Source organism: Hypanus sabinus, chromosome 21, assembly GCF_030144855.1.
Source record: "Hypanus sabinus isolate sHypSab1 chromosome 21, sHypSab1.hap1, whole genome shotgun sequence".
In the NCBI taxonomy this organism is placed as follows: domain Eukaryota; kingdom Metazoa; phylum Chordata; class Chondrichthyes; order Myliobatiformes; family Dasyatidae; genus Hypanus; species Hypanus sabinus.
In genome coordinates, this window is record NC_082726.1 from 35,309,606 (window position 1) to 35,322,683 (window position 13,078).

The window sequence follows — 13,078 nt, forward strand, 5'->3', positions numbered from 1 at the left end:
TGTGGTAGGACCAAGATGGATCCTCTGAGATGTTATCTCTGAGAACTTGAAGCCATTCATCCTTCCACTCCTGACCCCTCAATGAGAACCATGTGTGAAAAGGGATCTTGTGCTTTCCCAGCGTATATGACAACTAAACTCTTCTTGGGCTTCCAGCCGGGTACAGATATTAATTATAACCGACATTTCAATGAAAAACACCACCATCTTCAGGGCATCCTGGTGAAGACGGCAGAGTTTGTCATTGAAACACTTTCTTTGTAGAACCAGTGTGTTCTCCCAATTTCCACTTCCTGAAGTTTAATTATGGGAAGTTGAGTTGTCAATGAAATGAAAGAATTATAGCATGTGTATATAGAATTACACAACACGGCCAGCTATAGAAGACGGATACTGCTGACTTACAAAGAAATTAGTCTATGGACTGTTCTCAGGAATGGAACCCTTATATAACACAGGACTGTCTTTAATTTCTTGGCAAATACTATGTGGGTTGGTGATTAGTAGAATGGGAGGCAAGGTGCTAATTTGCTGTGGCTAATTGGAAAGACCTTGTAATAAGAAAATGAGTTTTTTTTACCCTTGACCTTGAAAGAGGAGGCAGCCCAAATCTGCAAGTATGTCTAAAGGTTGTCCTGCTAAATGACACAGCTATAGTGATGACAGCCTTAGAATATCTGAGCCTGTGAATAATTTGTTTATCAGAGCTCCAGGTAAGATGTGCTGTCTCTGACGATTCTCCAGGAGGAAGTACTTAAGTGCCAATATGTCTATGACCCATCCTAACTGGCTAGCCATGATCATAAAGATGTCTTCAATAAGAGAGCAGTCAATGGTGTCACCATATAAAACAAGTAGCTCAGCAGCTAAACACTGGAGGAAACACCTTTGAAGGTACTATTGTAGCTTACAATCCCTTATAAAACCACAGCTATGCCTTCAAGTGTCAACAGACTATCCCTTAAATGGTAAGAAAAGAGTTGCCAAGAATGATTTACTCTTGGGTCTCTAGTGGCAGTTCCACAATGATCATATACATTGGAGTTCAAAACTATTATGTCAGGCAGAAGTAGGTGCTGTATATCATTAAAGCAGGCACGGAGCACAGGAAAAAGGCGAAGTGCAGCAGATGATAGTGACTAACATAACTTCACCTATAAATGATTGCTAGTGCATTCTGTTCTGAAAAAAAGAAGAATTTTGAGTGGTTATTGCCTAAAATGTGGGCACTATGCAATTCAATTTCTAGGATCTAATTCCAATCAGGGACGGGGAAGCTCCAAAATTAGCACAAACAAAAGAAGAGTAATTCAAAAAATGGAATTTAACTGTAACAAATTTCCTGGTTCAAATGTAGGTAACAACACTTGTTACAATCATCTAAAATTACAGATTGCAGAAGTGTTCTTTCAGATTGGAAAATTGCACGTGCCAATCTTGTATTTGTCAAAGGAAGAAACACCAAGGGATTATAGATCAGTTAAGGAAATTACTGGAGTCCATAATCATTAAACTGACTGAACTCTTTGAAAACCTTCAGTTGATCAGACAGATTATAGGCGAGGTCAATTAGCCTGACCATTATTTTTAAGAGAGGTGATCAAAATGGGGTACGGGGTATCTAATCATGTTCTCAATTTGGACCAAAAAAAATATTTGACAGTCTCTCAGAAGAATCTGTTAGCTTAAGCTCCAACTCATGAAATTGAGAGCATATAATTTGCCTGCTTAGGAAGCTGAAGTAAACTGGTTGAATAGCATAAGGCAAGGATAATAACGCAGGGTGTGATTGTGGATTCTCACAAGGATTAAGTGTTTTAGCCTCAACTAGTCCATATATTAATATATGAAATAGATAAAGGAGATAGAAAGCCATATATTCAAGTTTATCAAAGACACAAACACAGGCTGCAACGGAAATAAGACAAATATTATAATCACAAGCAATGTTAATACATTAAATGTTTGGACAAAATCACAGTAAATGGAATTAATTGTTGGCCAATATGAAGTCAACTCTTTCAACCATGAAAAGGATAGTAATAAAGAGTACTTTCCAATGGTAGAATGTGATAAATTGTGGAGAATTCAAAGAGTTAGATTCCAAATTCATAGATGGTTAAAACATCATTGACAGATATATAAGGTAATCACAAAGGCTAATGAAATGTCAGCACTTGAATTTAGAGGATTGTGATATAAAGGATTAGTAGTAATCCAGCACTTTAATAAACGCCAGGTTTGAACAAGCCTGCATTACCAAGAACTGTGGCTGTGTGCCACACCTTAAGAATGATATATTGGACTTCAAGGGAGAACAATTTATCATGAAGGAAAATTGCATAAACCAATGAAGCTGTTTTTCTTTTGAATTTTTATGTTAATGAAGGGAAAGGATATGTTTTCACAGTGGTGCTAGAAAATTTGTGAACCCGATAGAATTTTCTCTATTTCTTAATGAATACAGTCAGTCCTCCTTATCCACGGATTCCGTATGTGCAGATTCAACCAACCGCAGATCGGGAACATCCAGAAGTTCTCTCCCCAGCACTCGTTATTTGAGCACGTACAGACTATTTTTTCTTGTCATTATTCCCTAAACAATACAGTATAACAACTATTTACATAGCATCTACATTGTATTAGGTATTATAAGTAATCTAGAAATGACTTAAAAATACAGGCAGTCCCCGGGTTATGCATTGCTTAGTATTAATTGTAGCTTTCATCAGGGCAGGGCCTTTCACATGCTCCATTAAAATTGTTCCAATCGTTGACTGACTGTAGCTTAACACTTTTCCAATGACCGATGGCGTTTCACCTCTTTCCAATCGCTTTATTACTTCCACCTTATTTTCAATTGTGATTATGATCATTTTCGTGAACAGAAACACTGCGGATTCAGAGCTCCGCCGTCAGGTCCTAATATCCACCGCACGGAGACATGTTAAATAAAGTCTGGACTTCCGCTGGGTCCTAAAGACCACCATACTGATACATGTTAAATAAGGGACTTGAGCATCCGCAAATTTTGGTATCAGCTGGGGGTCCCGGAACCAATCCCCCACGGATAAGGAGGGCCGACTGTACTTTGCTTCAGTATTCACCGGTGAGAAGGACCTTAGCAATTGTAGGGATGATTTACAGTGAACTGAAACACTTGAGTGTATAGACTTTAAGAAAGAGGATATGCTAGAGCTTTTGTAAGGTATTAAGTTAGTTAAGTTGCTGGGACTGGTTGAGATTTAACCAAGGCTACTGTGGGAAGTGAGGGAGGAGATTGCTGAGCCTCTGGCGATGATCTTTGCATCATCAATAGGAATGGAAGAAGTACCAGAGAATTGGAAGATTCCAAACATTGTTCCCTTTTTCAAGAAAGGGAGTAGAGATAACCCAGGAAATTATAGACTAGTGAGTCTTACTCTAGTGGTGGGCAATTTGTTGGAGAAAATCCTGAGAGGTAGGATTTATGAGTGTTTGGAGGGACATAATCTGATTAGGGGTAGTCAGCAGGACTTTGTCAAGGGCAGGTCATGCCTTAATTCTTTGAGGTTGTAACAAAACACATTGATGAAGATAGAGCATGTAGTGTATATAGCATATATGGATGTAGTGTATATGGATTTCAGTAAGGCATTTAATAAGGTTCCTCATACAAGGCTTATTCAGAAAGTAGAGGCATGGGGTCTAAGGAGACATTGTTTTGTGGATCCAGAATTGGCTTGCCCATTGGAGGCAAAGGGTGGTTGTAGATGGTTCATATTTTGCATGGAGGACGATGACCAGTGGTGTTCTGCAGGGATCTGTCTGGGACCCCTCTTCTTTGTGATTTTAATAAATGACCTGGATAAGGAAGTAGAAGGATGGGTTAGTAAGTTTGCTGATAACACAAAAGTTGGGGGTGTTGTGGATAGTCTGAAGGGTTGTCAGAAGTGACAGTGTGACATCGATAGGATGCAGAACTGGGCTGAGAAGTGGCAAATGGAGTTCAACCCAGATAAGTGTGAAGTGGTTCATTTCGGTAGGTCAAATTTGAAGACAGAATATAATATTAATGGCAAGACTCTTGGCAGTGTGGAGGATCAGTGATATCTTGGGGTCTATGTCTGTAGGACACTCAAAGCTGCTGCACAGGTTGACAGTGTTGTTAAGAAGGTGTATGGTGTGTTGGGCTTCATCAACCTTGGGAATGAGTTCAAGAGCCGTGTAGTAATGTTTCAGCTATATAAGGCCTTAGTTAGACTCCAGTTGGAGTACTGAGTTTATTTTTGGTCACCTCACAACAGGAAGGATGTGGATACTATAGAGAGTGCAGACAAGAATTACAAGGATGTTGCCTGGATTGGAGAGCATGCCTTATGATAATAGGTTGTGTGAGTTTGGCCTTTTCTCTTTGGAGTGATGGAGGATGAGGTGTATGAGATGATGAGAGACATTGATCGCGTGGATAGCCTGAGGCTTTTTCCCAGGGCTCAAATGGCTAACACAAGGGGGCATAGTTTTAAGGTGCTTGCAAGTAGGTACAAGGGGGAAAGAGGTACCGAGGGGATGTCAGGGATAGGTTTTTCACACAGAGAGTGGTGGGTATGTGGAATGCACTGCCGGCGGTGGTGCTGGAAGTGGATACCGTAGGGTCATTTAAGAGCCTCTTAGGTAGGTGTATGGTGCTTAGAAAAATAGAGGGCTATGCAGTAGGGAATTTCTAGGCAGTTTCTAGAGTAGGTTGCATGATTGCCACATCATTGTGGGTTGAAGGGCCTGTAATGTGCTGTAGATTTCTATGTTCCATGTTCTGCATAAATATGACCTAAAATGTGATCAGATCTTCACACGTCCTAAAACTAATAACGAGAACTCAATTAAATAAATAACATAAACATTAAACTTGTTCATTTATTTATTAAGAAAAATGATCCAATATTATGTGTAATTGTTGGAAAAAGTATGTGAGCCACTGGGGGTAATGGCTTCTACAAAAGCTATTTGGAGTCAGGTGTTCCAATCAATGAGATGAGCTTGGAGGTGTGGGTTGTAGAGGTGCCCTGCCCAATTTAAAGGAAAAAAAATACCGTGAGAAGAATTCAATGTTCATGCTATCAGGTTGGAGGCCTATCTGGATGGAATATTAAGTGTTGCTCCCCCACATGGAAGGTAGCTTCACTGTGGCAAAAGAGGAGATCAAGGATCAACATGTCGGAGCAGGAATGGGGATAGGAATTATAATGGTTGGCCACCGAGAAATACTGCTATTGACAGATAGAGCGGATGTGTTCACCAATGTGGTCCCCTAATTTACATCGGGTCTCACCAATATAGAGGAGGCTGCATCATGAGCACTGGATACAGTAGACAACCCTAACCGGTGAAGTGTTGCCTAACCTGGAAGGACTGTTTGGGGTCCTGAATGGAGGAGGTGAATGGGCAGATGTAGCATTTCTGTCACTTGCAGGGCTATGTGCCACGAGGAAGATTAGTGTGGAGGGTTGAATGAACAAGGGAATCACGGATGGAGTGATCCCTGTGGGAAGTAGAGAGAGGGAGAGGGAGGTAGGTGTTTGGTGGGAGAATCTCGTCGAAAATGGCAGAAGTTACGGAGAATGAAGCGTTGGATGTGGAGGCTCATGGGGCTGTAGGCAAGAACAAGAGGAACTCTATTCCTGTTCAGAACATCAGAAGAATGTGTGAGCACAGGTGCCTGGGAAACGGTGGATGAGGGCAGCATCGTGCTTAGAGGAAGGGAAACCCCTATCTCTGAAGGAGGACATCCTGGAAAGGAAAACCTAATCATGGGAACATATGCAGTAAAGACGAAGAACTGAGAAAACGAAATCATTTTTTTTACAGGTGACAGTGTGGGAAGAGATACAGTAACAAAAAACTGCCAGTTTGTCTCCAATGATGGAAACACACAGAGATCAAGAAAGGGGAGAGAAGTGTCAGAAATGGACCAAGTGAATTTAGGGGCAGGGCAGAAGCTGGCGGCAAGGTGGATGAAATTGATGAGTTAAGCATAAGTCCATGAAGCAGCACTAATGCAGTCGTCAAATGTACGCAGGGAACGCCGAGGAGCATTAGTAGGGAAGGTATTCTGAGATCTGGAATACCAGGGAATCCTCTCCCTCAATGGACTGGCCGCTGGTCCTTGCCTGTCCAGCAGATGCTCACCGTGTACCCGAGAAGGCCCGTCGCTTTCCGGGGCTGAAGAAGAGCCGGTCGCCGTGCGTCACGTGATCTCGCAGGGAGTTGACGTGACACAAACGGGTCCCGTCGTGCGCACCCTGCAACCGCCCGGAAAGGACGGTTCCAGACCGCCCGGAGCTCCACGGGGAAACAAGGAGGATGAACTCGAGGGGGCAACCTCCCCAGTCACCAGCCAGCCACCCACCCACCGGCGCAGCCCCAACACCGTAACCCGCCAATTAGCCTTGTCTCGACGACGACTTCCGGCACACTCTGCTTTTCAGGTGGCGTCATCCTGACTGGATGCGTGCACGCGCGTGCTGCTGAGAGCACGATTGGCAGGGAGCGCGCGCGCGCGGCGGCGGGAGAGGGCGAGACGGAGTGCAGGGGTTCGCGGTGATTGCGGAGCCGGGGGATTTTATTGCTGGAACCTGCTCCTCCAGATAAAAAGGATCGTTTACGGACGGAAGGCGACGCTCCGGTGAGTGGGAATTCTCTGTCTAACCTCCCATACCCGATTTCTCAGAGCAAAGTGTGTTGGATTTAAAGAGCGATAAATGGGAAGGGGACGGGGAAGGGCCCTCGTCTCAGCCCTCCTTTCCCACGCCAGCCCCCACCCTCAGCCCCTCTCCTTATTCCCCACCTTGTTGTCGACTCGCTGGCTTCGGCCTCTCAACACCCCCCCCCCCCTCCGCTTTGCCCGGCCGGCAGGGTGAACTGAGGGAGTTCGGAGCAGGCCAGGGAATGGGGCAGCTGCTTCATCGGGATCTGAGGAAAACATTACTCCCAAACCGCCTTTGAAATAAAATTAAGCTGTGGCCGGTAGTGGGTGAAATGTAACCAAGTTTAAACTTTCGCGTTCCCTTGGAAGTTCTCATGTCGGCGCAGCTTTATTTTCGATGTTTAAAATTATCTTTTCCCTGTATGTTTCCAGCGTTGATTATGATGGATTTACTTTATTGCGAGTTTGATTGTTAAATCAGAAGCTTTTAGTTCGGATACAATACGTGTTCTGTGTGAGGCCATGTCCAATCTTGTTGTGTTTGTGTTAAGAGCTGATGCAAAGATTTCGATGTTTGGTGTGAACAGTCAGTTCGTCAACACTGCTGTCAGACTTCTGAAATGCCTTGGGTTTGTTAGCAAATACTTTTTGTCTCCAAGTTTTAGATGCTGGAGATTAAAAAAAAGTCCAGATCAAATTTACAGATGAATTTTGCCAAGAAAGGGATAAAATGTTTGGCTAATCGTTAGCTATAATAAAGTTTTGAGATGAGATATCTATAATGTCATCTGCCATAGTTGTAACCTATGGGACGGTTAGTTAATAGCTTTTCGATGTGTAGATGTACTTTCTTTTGAGGGCAAGATTTCCGAGGTTTGATCAAGGAGACTCCTGTGAGAAGAAAAATTGGTGGAGTTGACTGTAAAGAAGCATAGCTTGTGATGATCGGGGTTAAACCAACTAAAATCACTGAATGTTCACATCATAAGTGAATAGAAAATTTACTGGTAATGAAAGTACAATTTGTTACTAAAGCATGTTTTGTGGGCTAAGGAGTTTAAAGGCATGGAACTGAATCCATATTTATTTTGTGATATGAGAATCTATATTATATAAGGATTACCTTCATCAAAAGCACACCATGCCATTAGAACTTGCTTAGATTTGGAGAACATATTACCTGTTTTGTCAGAGGATGATAGATTGGTGGGGGGAAAAATTCAAATCAATCCGTGAAACTTGTGTATTGGATTTTGGTATATTTGCAACTATATAATGAGGTATCTTGGGGATGAGACCCAAGTCGAAACACTAAATCCATTTACATTACATATACAGCTTATGTACAGAGTGAACAGTCTGCAGTCGAAGCACAGTCTGATGTGAGGGAGGGTCCTCCACAGACTGTTAGATTTGAATGACTGTCCCATCTGCGTCTATTACCAGGTTCCAGCACTGATATTGACTGCCTATCTACCATCAATTTCAAACAGCTGCCTGTTCCACAGTAGCAACAATGGGGGGGGGGGGGGGGTAGTTTTGCATATTTTTAATACAATTTAATGCATGAAAAACCTACTTTAAATTTTCAATTTGTCACGATAGATCTTTGCTTCATGATCAGCATAGCAGCATATATGACGATATGGCCCATTAACTCTGCTCCACCATTTCCTTATCTCTGAATTTCCTTCTTAGCCCCAATCTATTGCCTTCCCCCTGTCAACCTTCATTCCCTCACTAATCAAGAACCTATCAACTTCTGTGGCAATGAATTCCACAGATTCACCACTCTTTGGCTAAAGAAATTCTTCCTCATCTCTGTGCCAAATGGACATCCCTCCATTCTGAGTCTGTCCTCTCTAGTCCTCAACTCCCCCACCATAGGGAACATCCTCTCCGCATCCACTCTATTGAGGCCTTATAACATTCAATAGGTTTCACTGAGATCTTCTCTTCCCCCCCCCCCCCATCCTTCTGAATTCCAGTGAGTACAGGCCCAGAGCCATCAATCAGTCCCCATATGGTAACCGTTTCATTCCCAGATCATTTTTGTGAACCTCCTCTAAAACCTCTCCAATGTCATCCTTTCTTAGATATGAGGCCCAAAACTGCTCACAGTACTCCCAAATGAGTCCTCACTGGTGCTTTATAAAGCCACAACATTACATTCTTGCTTTTATATTCTCGTCCTCTTGAAATGAATGCTAACATTGCATTTACTTTCCTCACCACTGACTCAATCTGCAGATTAATCTTTAGGAAATTCAGCACGAGGACACCCAAGTCCTTCTGCAGCTCGAATTTTTGCATTTTCTATCCATTGGAAAAATCGATTACCTTTTTATTTCTTCTACCAAAGTGTACGACCATATGTTTCATGACACTGTATTCCACCTATCCCTTCTTTGCACATTCTCCTAATCTGTCAAAGTTCCTCTGCAGTCTCCCTACTTCCTTAATGCTACCTGCCCGTCTTCACAATTTCCTTTGTCTATTCTGCTTGTTATTTCTTCAAAAGAGTTCCAACAGATTTGTCAGGCAATGTTTCCCTTAAAGAAACCATGCTGTCTTCAGCCTATTTTATCATGTCCCTCCAAGTATCCTGAAACCTCGTCCTTACAATCGACTCCAACATTGTCTCAACCACAGAGGTCAGACTAACTGGCCTATAATTTCCTTTCTTCTTGCCTCTCTCCCTTGAAGAGTTGTGTGATATTTGCAATTTTCCAGTCCTCTGAAACCACGCCAAAATCTATTGGTTCTTGAAAGATCATTGCAATCTCTTCAGCCACCTCTTTCAAGAATTTAGGGTTGTAGATCATTTGCATTGGTGATTTTTCTACCTTCAGTCTGATGCTGCCAAATCCACTTTTTCGATACACGATCAAGATCTTCATTTTGCTTTATGCAGTATTTTTCTATTTTTCATTAATTTCTTTTCAATACATGTGTGAGGTCTTCTCAGAACTGTCTGCAGTGCACAGTGACCTAGGCACCACCTAGGAACCTTCCCAGACCCTTGTGGAATTTTTCATTGGTGGCTGTCATGTCAGCACCCAAAAGTGTTTTGGATTTTGGAGGTTTTTGGATTTTTAAATTTCAGATAAGGAGTACTCAATCTGTATTAGATAGTTCTTGAAACTCATTGAGCAAAACCCCAAACCAATCTGTCATTTGAATGAATCTGTTGTTTTGACTCTAAGGTAGAGACCAAAACTGCTCTCTACAAAGGGTAAGTGTCAGGTGATTTTTTTTTTCTAACTCTAGTACACCCATCCCCTTGTAAAAGGTCAAATACTATTTGTCTTTTTAATTGTTTGCGGTTTTTGCGAACTTGCATTCTGCATCTCATGAACTATTAAAAGTAGTAGCGAAATGCATGTTGTTCTGACATTTATCTCTCATATTTCTAGATGATTGTTCTTAACTGTGTAATAAATTTTTCTTTGAAAATAGTTTGTGTATATTGTATGAAGTCACAGTAATTTTGAACATCCTATCAGTGTTTACACTTGCTATTTTTGATGCAATTTCACTCATGTTTCCGGTAGCAGAGCTGTTAACAATACTTTACAGTTATTGTATTCTTTCTGATGCTGGCAAGTTGTAATTAACGATTTCAAAAAAAACACTCAAAATGAAAATGTTACAAATGTACAGTGCGTCTGTTAACAAAAATAATGAAAGCTATACTGTACCTTAAACCATTTTAGCTTCATAGGTAGCCAGTTTATTTTGAAGATTTTCATTACATGAAACAAGTAGGCTTTTGGAAATTACAGTTTCTCTCACTATCCACTTTATTAAAAACTAACATTTAATGCTTTCTTTGAATTATCTCATACCTGATTCGAACCTTCAGAGCCTTCTCTTGATTATTGCAAAAAAATGGGACTCAGAAAAAGGTATATTCTTCATTCTTGTTATATGGTTCTGAATGTTGAATAATATCTAGTAACATGAGGAAACAAATTGAAGCAGCAGAGATGTGGTTTTTGAGGAGGATGCAAAAAATATCATGGACGAAAGGAATATCTAACAAGGATGTCATGAATAGAGCAAGCACAAGAGAGAAATAATGTATGAGGTCATGAAAAGACAATGTAACTTCATTGGATATGTGATTGGGAAAGAGGAGTTAGAATGCACGGTAATTATGGGAAAGATTGAAGGGAAGAAAGCAAGAGGAAGGCAAAGGCAAATGATGGTGACAGCAGCCAGAGAACTGGAAATGATCCACTTGACCCAAAACAGGAGTGTGTGGGCCATGGCAGTCAAAGCTCAAACTGGGCATGGCACCTGATGGTGATGATGACTCAGAAAAAATCCTAACACTTAAAAATGTAAAAACAGTCTAGCTTTAGATTTCACACATTTAAATGGAGTCAATTATGTGGACTGCATTTAAACATTAATTAGAATTAACTATATCATTACATTTGATTAGTGTTTTGATACTCGTTTTGATTTTTGAAGAAACTAGTTTAATTGAACACTACAAAGAAAAATAAGAGCAGGCATAGGTCATTCGTCCCTTTCAAGCCTACCCTGTCATTTAACTCAATCATAGCTGATCTATACTGGCTTCATCTCTTCTGTCCCATTTGTCTATTCCCCTATGTTCCTTGACTTCAAAACTTTTAAAAAGTTCCAATTTTCTCCCCATCTAATGGGGCAGAGAATTTCAGAGGTTCACCACCCTTTGTGATAAAAAATTTATAAGTAGCTCAGTTTAAACTCCTCAGTTTGAGACCCTCCATTTGTGAAAACAAGACTTTTGGGATGATGACTAAAATTGTGATGGGTGAATTTACAGTAGTTGAGTCTTTCCATTGACTTTTTTAAAGCTTTACATAGTAAACATCTGGTCAAATTTAGTACTATTTTAGGCTATCAGTGTTAATACTTTAAGTAAAAACACATTTTAAAAAGAAAAAAGTTCAATGTACATTTATTAACAGATTATGTATATTATATACAATCTTGAGATTAGTCTCCTTACAGGCAGCCACAGAACAAAGAAACCTAATAAAGCCTATTTTAAAAAAAAAGGCTATCAAACACCCAATGTGCAGGGAAAAAACAAATCATGCAAACAATAAAAACAAGCAAATAACATTCAGAACTGAAATTCACAAAAGTGAGTCCACAGCCATGAAACTAATCATCACTGTAGCCAATTTCATCACTGTAGCCAATTCAGGAGCCCATTAGTTGCAGGGCACGTCCTCAGTTCAGTGCAGAGACAAGTAAACCTCACGAAGCAAGTTTACTTGTGGCCCATACCATGCCTACAGACCCATCACCGTGACACGTTCAGTTTGGCCCAGCACTTAAATCATCCCAAACCTCGGGTCATTCTTCACTCTCTGACCTGGGGCCAGCTGCTACAATATGCTTTTCAGGACTTGGCTCTGCCACCTTGATTCAGCACCAGACTTTTCCAATTCATCCTAATGCTTAAATTGATCAAATCTCTGCTCTTTCCTTGCTCTTGAGCCCAGTCTCAGGCCCTGCTGCCTCAACTCTGTCTGCCTCCACTTGCCTCGCCTGGGTTCTTCCACATCAAATTGCCTCCAAGTCTGCTCCAGCAATGGCCAAACATCGGCTCATGCCCTGCTACCTCGATTTGGCAGAAACACACCACACCACAACCTTCAGTTCACATCACAAAATGTCATATCATACAGGAAGCTCAAGTGCTCAACTTCAAAAGGGAAGTTGCAGGTTATTAACTGCAGTGATCGCATCGGAGAAGAAAATTGTTTGTTTTGCTTACTAACAGCAAGTCGTCGCTGTGCTTCACCAGCCGCATCTTAAACTGTTAGTTAAAAACATTAATTAATTTAGAAAAAAATACTGAAACTTTATGTTAATAATAAAGAAAATTTCAACAAAATTTGGAGTGAAAATGAAAAATTACTTATGCGTAATTCGATGTTGTAATGAAAATTCAATTAATCTGTGCATAACACCTATTATCATAATAACCTGGTATTATAAGAATGTCAGGATTTTGTTGTATAATTTTCAGTGAGTGATACATATTGGCAAGGAGGTTGAGAATTATACCTCTATTCAAGACTGTCTTTGCTTTGTTTTTAAAAAAAATGTGTCATGCAATCTTTTGTGCTCATTTGAATGTTTTTGTGCAATCTCAATTTAACATCTCATCCAAGAGACAACAGCTCCAATGTTGCTGAACATGTCAGTATAGCACTGGAGTAGGAGTCTGATTAATGGTGTGTGTGGAGTGAGATTGAACCCATTGCCTCTGTGTTGGACTGAGAAGTACATCAAACTTCACTGGCATATTTATATTTGTTGAAAAGCCAACTACTGCAGCAGAGGAGATTTATCCAGAGGCAGCACTTGTTGGTGTGGCATGTCAGA

At 40.9% G+C, this 13,078-nt stretch overlaps 1 protein-coding gene across 4 annotated transcripts in view; it reads left to right on the forward strand.

Annotated features, from left to right (window-relative positions):
- The first annotated feature begins 6,515 nt into the window (after positions 1 to 6,515).
- bmpr1aa (bone morphogenetic protein receptor, type IAa) overlaps positions 6,516 to 13,078 on the forward strand; it is a 273,110-nt gene continuing 266,547 nt past the window's right edge. For 2 of the 4 annotated variants that reach the window (XM_059946308.1, XM_059946307.1), the window contains exon 1: positions 6,543 to 6,661. The gene's annotated coding sequence lies outside the window, so the exon portion shown is untranslated. Of the gene's footprint in view, positions 6,662 to 13,078 lie in introns of all 4 variants that reach the window. The other 2 variants (XM_059946306.1, XM_059946309.1) reach the window with 2 other exon arrangements.